The 7,820-nt window shown below is 49.9% G+C and overlaps 1 protein-coding gene across 2 annotated transcripts in view; it reads left to right on the top strand.

Moving 5' to 3' along the window:
• The window catches only part of Llgl2 (LLGL scribble cell polarity complex component 2), a 38,941-nt gene that overhangs the window by 14,057 nt on the left and 17,064 nt on the right, over positions 1-7,820 (top strand). The gene's annotated exons all lie outside the window — the stretch shown is intronic.

Raw genomic sequence — 7,820 nt, 5'->3', positions numbered from 1 at the left:
ACACCCCCTCCATGCTCACCATTCCCTTACCTGTATTCCTTTTTTTCTAGCATCTATATCTTCCTGGCCCCCTCCACCCATTGCCAGGATTCAGCTCCCTTTACTTTTTCTCCCTCCCTTCCTCTTTTGTTTTGCTTTGAGACAGGGTCTCCCTGCAGCCCCAGCTGGCCTGGAACTCACTCTGTATCCCAGGCTGACCTTGATCTCACAGAGATCCGCCTGCCTCTGCCTCCTGAGTGCTGGTGGGACTACAGACCACCACACCCAGCTCTTTTTTAACGGTGCTAGAGATTGAGCCCAAACCTCTAAAGCAAGCAAGCAAGCTACTACAGATTGCATCTCCAGTAAAAACAAACAAACAAACAAAAAAACCCCCGTCTTGGTAGGGGCTTTGGTTTGGGCTCCCCTTTCTCTCAAAGGAAGCAATAAATAAATGGTTGAGGAAAGGCACCTCTCCTTGTGAAAAATGAGGAAGTCCCCTTTGTTGTTGATTTGAGAGGTGTAGGAGTCGGCTCACCATAGCCATTTATAAACCAGGAGGCTATCTACCCATCACCTGTGTGTTAGGCTTGTAAACAGACTTTACAAGGAATTGAATAGCTTCATGATAGGCACTGTGGCCTGGGAAACTTAGCTGCTTTGTTTTTTAGGTTTGGTTTGTTTGTTTGTGGGAGTGCTTTCTAGGTCTTGCTATGTCAGGAAGGTTGGATGAGGGGCCCAGCATGCCCTACCATTTCCTCCATTTTTCTTGCCCTGTGGGAGAAGGCATCACCTTGGATCTTCTTATAACAACTGTCTCTGGATTCAGAGTCTTTCTGAGAGAACCTTCTTTCTCTGGCTAGCTTTTGGACCACAGGCCATCAGCTGTAAGTATTGGGAAAGGGGCAGTTTTAGGACATTAAGGGCTTGCCACCCTCGCCCCTGAGGGAGTCTGTCATGGGTCCCGGATGTGAGTCTCAGAACTTCAGTATCCACTAGCTGGCTCAAATGGCCCCAGGTGCCACCATTATCCTAGGTGATGCTAGGATCTCTCACTCAGAAAAAGGTGACCAATTCCAGCAGAAACCAGACAGACAGGCTCAGCAGAGGGATGAACCCCGGCCCCAAGTTCCTCTGTGCAGTGGGTAAGGCCAGGGCGGGGCTACAGTGGAGAATCTCCCACACACACACACCTGCTGTTCCTTACTGGTGGTCCCCAAATGTGGCCACTCCACCCCCTAGGTCTGACAAGAGGAGGGGAGGCCCTGGAATTCTTCCTGCTTCTTGACCTTCCTCTTCCTGTTCAACCCTGACCTGTTCTATATACAGCCCAAGGCTTGCGGCTGTAAGATCTGGGTGATGAGGCCTTCAGAACTTAGGGAAGATGGGATGGATGACCTGAAATTACCTGTCTATGGAGTAGAAAGGAGGGAGAAGCCACAGAGTTTTCTCTAGGTAATGGGGGTATTGTGGAGCCAGAAAGGTGGGATTTGAGGGTTCAGTCAGGTCGTGGAGGGTTTGGAACCCCCGAGTCCTACCCATAACAGCCCTTCCCTGAGGCTTTTGGGCCTGTGAGGCTCAGGAAAGGCTATTTTCTCTGGGAGCCTGGCTAGATTTTTCTTAGGGTAGTGAGTGTTTCATTGACAGTTTAAACACTAACTCCTGTTACCCTTCCTCTAAGTCTAGAGGATGACCTGAGCAGGGTTTTTCAGCCTATGCACTGGTGACCTCTGGGACCAGCTGTGCCAAGGGGACTGTCCTGGGCATTGTAGGGTGTTTGGCAGCATCCCTAGTTCTAACTAGATGCTAGTCATGCTCCTGCCCAGGTGTGTCCATGCAGAATGTCTGCACACATTGCCAAATGTCACCTGGGAGTTACACTTGCTCCTGGTTGAGAATGACTGGGACAGGGAATTATTTATGACTTCCAATTGCTGAGACCTGCTGATAGATACAGTGTGGGAGAGAGGAGACAGATGGATAAGGGAAGGTGGGTACCAGGACGACTGTGGGGTCTCTGGCCCGGGTCATTAGTGGTGACAGTTCTGGAAGGGGAGGGCCCAAGAACAGTAAGGGGCACATTTAGGGAACTGTTCCATTTTAATCACTTTCATTAAGACAGGATGGGAAGGCAGAAACCTCTGTTCATGAAGAGGCATCTATGGTAAGAGCTGACCCCAGCACCTGATCACCTGTGTGGCTGTAGCACATGACTCACCTCTAGAATGGAGATATTAGAAACTAGCCCATAGGTTGGGTGAGGATTAAACAGCTCCAGCATAAACTGAAGAGCTATACACACATGTACATGGCTAGTGGCCACAGTGTTGTGTGACCCGGCTCTACAGGTGTTACTAGCACTGGCCCACCCAAAGTTGAATTTGGGAGGCCCCTTCTGGTGAGAGAGGGTCCAGCTGACAGTGCATGTACCAAGCTGGACCCTGAGTGGGTAGGCTAGACACAGGAATTCCTCATACATAGGTAAGGGTCAGCCCCTGCAGAGAGTCTGTGCTTGGGGACTCTGGTCATCACTTCTCAGAGCTCCATCTTGAAGGCCAGACTACAGGGCATTGTATTTGGGGGACGGAGAGGGGACAGTGGAACAGTGGGCCATCACCAGCTTCACCCCCAAACAACTCATAGATAACTAGCTTCTAAACCAGTTCTGGACCTTTCCCTCCAGCCTCTTCTAGACAAACCTTCTTTTACAGGTATGCCAGCAAGATGCCTCACAGGGCAGGGACATTGCTTGAGGGCCTTGAGGGCCACATGTACCTCAGCAGGGATTGTGACCATTACTAGAGGAAAGGGCTGACTTCCAAGGGAACAGGTCCAGGTCAACAAGAGCTGGGTGCCAGGCATCAGGACTGAGTGTTACAGTGGTTAGGGGTGGGAACTTAGAGTCTAGCGGCTTGGACCTCGGTCCTAGCTCAGCTGTCTTCTCACTGTGTAACTATGGAGACATTGCTTAGCCTCTCTGATCCCCAGTTTCCTGGTCTGTGCAGTGGACATTGCTACAGTTCCCACAGAGCCTGGCATGCTGAGTGAGTTCAGTTGCTTCTTTTGGGCAGCATCATACCGTGGATTGTCCTCATCTCCTGGTCCTCAGAAAGACTCACACCTGGGTGTTGTCCCCACTCCACAGAAAAGGAAACTGAAGCCTCCAGGGCTTAACAACCTGAGCATATCCCCTAGGGCATCTGCCAGAGAACTGTTCTGTCCCATCTGCTAACTGGCTCTGTGGCCTGAAGGTGGTAACTTCACCTCAGTTCCTTTACCTGTGGTCATTTATGTGGCGTGTCCTCAAGCCCATCAGGGAGATAGATAAGCCAGCCAGATGCTGGACTGAGCCACTGAGGACCAGCTAAGCAGAGGAAATGACTTTCCAAAGTGAAACTCTTTCCCTGAAACATCTTTTGAGGACTGCTTGCTCCCCTGGTGAAACCAAGGCCCATGCCAATAGCCACACCTAGGTGTGAGCAGGCCTAGGTGCCTGCCCTGAGCTGTAGGCCCTTCCTGCCAGGCCCACCTCCCCACACCCCATACCCAGAATAAACAGCGTGTTCCTGACCAACTGCCTCAGCCCAGGGCTACTTTGTTTTGTCTTGGTTTTTGCCTAAATGGGCCCCAGTGTCAGGTGAAGCCACACAGGGAGGGCCAGGTTGCTTGAGCCTGGAATCTGAGCTTACCACACCCAGTATCTGGCAGAGCCACCCATCCAGGTGGGTGGTACCCCTTGTGGCCCTGGGCAGCCTCCTGGGGCTCTGGTCCCAGCCATACCCCCTTCCCAGCCCCTGACAGGTACTACAGGTTCCCCAAGGCCTTGTGCTTAGAGGAGAGTCCTCCCTGGCTGAAGGCAGATTGAAGGGTGCCCCTGTGTCTCACAACCTTACAGAGACTTACTGGAGCCTGTGTGAGGTACAGGGGCCTTTCTCTCCCACACCAGGTAATGTTGCAGTTTGCTGGCCCCTGTGGATCTCTGCTCTCTTCTTTCCCTACTCCCTGTCAAAAGAGCTCATTGTTCTTTCCTCCCTTGGCAGAGATCACCTGAGCCCAGGTAGCAGGATGGGGTAGGGCTGGGGAAAAGAGGGGAGGGTAGCCCCAGAACTGCCAAGTTTTGAGCCATTTCCTAGTTTGATCGTGAGCTAGAGTTCTCTAGGGTCTGAGAATGCCACACCCTCGAACCCTAGAAGTTGTGCCTTCTGTCCCACACGCTCTTGACTGCAGGGGTGGCTCAGGGTTGCTGTGCCCTGTGGGTGCCTTCTTTGAGAAAAGCTATCTACACTCCTCTTCCCAGCAACTTAAACAAGGTTTGGAGATCACCATCCATGCAGAACTTATGCTCCAGTGGAGGCCAAGGCTTGAAAGGCTAAAAGAGTGTTAGATACCAGGGAACAATAATCAGGGTGTGGTCAGGGCACTGAGGTTCATGATGTCTGGGTGGGGCTGGGGTTCCTTCCCTTACCTGGTTTCCCTAGGATATACCCTGGATTTCGAACTCCTCCCTGTCCAAGGTAAGTGCTTTGGGCTCCTCACATCCCCTACCCATCAGGTTCCTTTCCCTCAGGCCTGGCTTTGCCTCTCTGTTAAATCGCCTCATCCATCTGGCAATTTGTGGGTCTTAATTTACGCTCACTAACCAGGAGGATCTCCTGGGAGCTCACACTATTTACAGCTGAACCCACTTGCTTGGGCCCTGTCCAGGGAGAGTCCTATGGAGCTTATGCCCCTTATTTTGCTCTTGAGGGAGCCTTGGTCCCTTGGGGTCAATAGCTGAAGAAGATGCCTGGGGGATGCAATAGAAAGACAGGACGTAGTAGGAATAAGAGAGCCTTAGCAGGAAGCTGGCCTGGGGACAGGTGCCTGTGCGCTGGGTGAGCACCCTTCCCCTTCACTGGCTCCCAGAGACGCCTCATGTTCAGTCCAAGGGCACTGTACTCAGGGCAGACATGGGTGTCATCCTGGTGATGCTTACTTAGCAGGCCTGACTGGGTGGCCTTTGGAAGGAAAGGGAGGAGATAGCAGGAAGGAATGGCCACAGTGTCCTCCAGACCCTGAAGGAAATGAGGAATAAGTAGAGGATGGTGCCCAACCTCAAGCAGGATGGACTCAGGATGTTAGAACTGCTTGTGAGCTGATGGGATCACATGTGGCCTTAGAATGTAACAAAAAGCTGCAAGCCTGTTTTTCTTTGACCAAGGTTTAGTGTGTCTTAAATGAGTTGGTCCGTAGGACTATAATGGGAGACGTGTATAATTTTAAATGTTCTAGCATTATAAAATGTTTTTAAAATTTGAATTAACTTGAATATATTATTTTTAATATAGCCAAAATATTATCTTTACATGCTATCCGTACAATAACTAATGAGATGTTTTGACTTCTTCTCTTTTGTGTATGTATTAGGGGAGGCAAAGTCTTGCAGTTTAGCCCAGGCTAGCCTCAAACTTGGTTCCATCCTCCTGCCTCAGACTCTTGAGTGCTGGGATTACAGGCCTGTGCCACCACACCTCTCTGTTTCCTTTCTTTTTTCTTTAATGCCAAGTCTCTGAACTTTGGTATATTTTGCACTTTATAACACATCTCAGTTGTAACATAAATTCTTTCAAAATACTTGACTCTGTTTAAAGTTTGGGAGATTTATAGTTGAAAGATGGGTCAGAAGTTGGCCTGCTTGAGTCCTGTCTTTTTGGAACTTGAGTTGTCTTAATAATCATGCTTGAAACATTTCCATGTCGGCCAACCGAACATCCAATCTTTCTTTTTCTGGGTTTGTTGTTGTTATTGTTGTTGTTGTTGTTTAAGACTGGGTCTCCTGTAGCCCAGACTTGCCTGTCATTTACTATGTAGGTGAGGCTGGCCTTGAACTCCTAATCCTCCTGCCTTTGCTTCCCCTGAGTGCTGGGATTACAGGTGTATGCCTTTATGTGCACTCTGAATGTCCGTTCATACATTTTAAATTGACTAAAATAAAGGAAACGAGGCTGGAGAGATGGCTCAATGGTTAAGAGCCCTGGCTGCTCTTGCAAAGGACCTGAATTTGGTTCTTAGCACCCAGATGGAAGCTAACAAACCATCTGTAACTCCAGTTCCAAGGGATCCAACGCCCTCTTCTGACCTCCACAGGCATTGCATGACATGGGTGCCCTTGCATACATGGAGGAAATACATTAATACACATAAAATAAAAATATTAAAATATATTTTAAAATAAAGGAAACTTTAAAAATCAGCTTCTTCCCAGCACTTGGGAGGCAGAGGCTGGTTAAGATTGTGACCAGCCTGATCTACATAGTGAGTTCCATGCCAGCTGGGACTACAGCTGTGGCATCCCCCCCCCCCCCCCCCCGCCAAAAAAAATTAAGAAATAAAGTCAGCTCCTTGGTGCAGCAGTTGGCATATTGCAAGTGATCAGTAGCTATAGGTGGCTCATGTATGCTGTCCTGGAGCTCAAAGCGTGGGGCCTCCTCTTGGGCCCCAAGCTCCTGAAGACATTTTACCCAGAGTCCTCCACATTCCACATTCCAGAGGTTTTCCCTAAGCTGCCACTGTGGTGATGGGGGAAATGCTGCTACTTCTCCAGCCTCTCCCCAGGCTTCTGGCAGCTGACTTCTGAGGCCTGGGCAACCTGGGGCTGGTGAGGGTTAGCTAGCCCCTGGGGGAGCTTGCCCCTTGCAGTCTGTCCATTCCCTTGCCCTCCTTTTCCTGGGAAATGTTTACATTCCAGACACTATCTACCCAGGGCTTTCCAGGCTCTGCATTTTTCACATAGCTGAACAGGGACCTGAGCTGGTTGGAGAGCTCCAGCCAAGTCCCCTCTGCATTCCTGGCTGTCCATCCAGGTATAGTCATTTGTAGAGCGAACTATATCTCTGCCCCCACTTCCCACATTTCTGCCCATTCAGCCCTAGGGAACCCCCAAGAAGGTATACTTTAGAGCTTTCCTCCCTAGCCTGACCTCCTTCCCAGAGCCACTGGGCTGAATAGGTGGGGAGGTGCAGCTCTGCTCTCCTGCCTGCTGTCACCAGAGCTTATCTCTGGGCTGCTTGAAGGCTTGATAGAGTTGCTCAGTAAAGCCGGCCAGGGAGCTCTGGACCTCGGGAGCTGCCTCGTTACCAAGCCATTCTCTGCGTGGCAGAGACACCATGATTTACCTAAGAAGCCTATAAGGTTGGAGTTGCTGAGCTTTATCCTAGCTCAGCAGAATATGTCCCCCCCCAAGGTAGGGGGTGAGGTCACTAACTGAGAAACAGAACCTCAAGTCTTCCAGAAGGTGCTTTGTGTATTTGGGTCTAGAGTATTTACATTTACACCCTTCCAACCTATAACAGCTTCTTTCACGCCTGTCTTGAAAAATACGCAGAGCTGAGGCCAGGCCAGGAGTCCAGGCATGATCACAAGCGTCATACTGCAGAGACCCTGTACGAGCGACGCCTTGGGAATATTCTCCAGCTGCTTAAAACTCATTTTAAAGCTTCTAATGTTTGGGTGATTTAGTGGGTAAAAGATCTGCAAAACTATACATGTGCGTGGAACATTTGTGCATTGTGATCCCAGCCACAGCTCTGCATTGTTTTCTTTTATTATATTGTGTGTGCTCCAATGTGGGTGCATATGTGGAGGTCAGAGGACAACTTTGCAAAGTCACTTCTCTTCTACCTTTACATGGACTCTGAGGATCCAACTCAGATTGCCAGGCCTACGTGGTGAATGCAGGTAAAGGCACTTACTGCCAAGTCTAATAACCTGAGTTTGATTCCTGGGACCCGGAAGGTAGAAGGAGAGAATAGACTCCCACAAGTTGTCCTCTGAATGCCACATATGCACTATGGTATACACAC

The sequence above is a fragment of the Nannospalax galili genome, unplaced genomic scaffold (assembly GCF_000622305.1).
Source record: "Nannospalax galili isolate Female #2095 unplaced genomic scaffold, S.galili_v1.0 scaffold634, whole genome shotgun sequence".
In the NCBI taxonomy this organism is placed as follows: Eukaryota; Metazoa; Chordata; class Mammalia; order Rodentia; family Spalacidae; genus Nannospalax; species Nannospalax galili.
The sequence above is the reverse complement of the archived record's forward strand: the minus strand, read 5'-3'. Positions and strand labels throughout refer to the sequence as shown.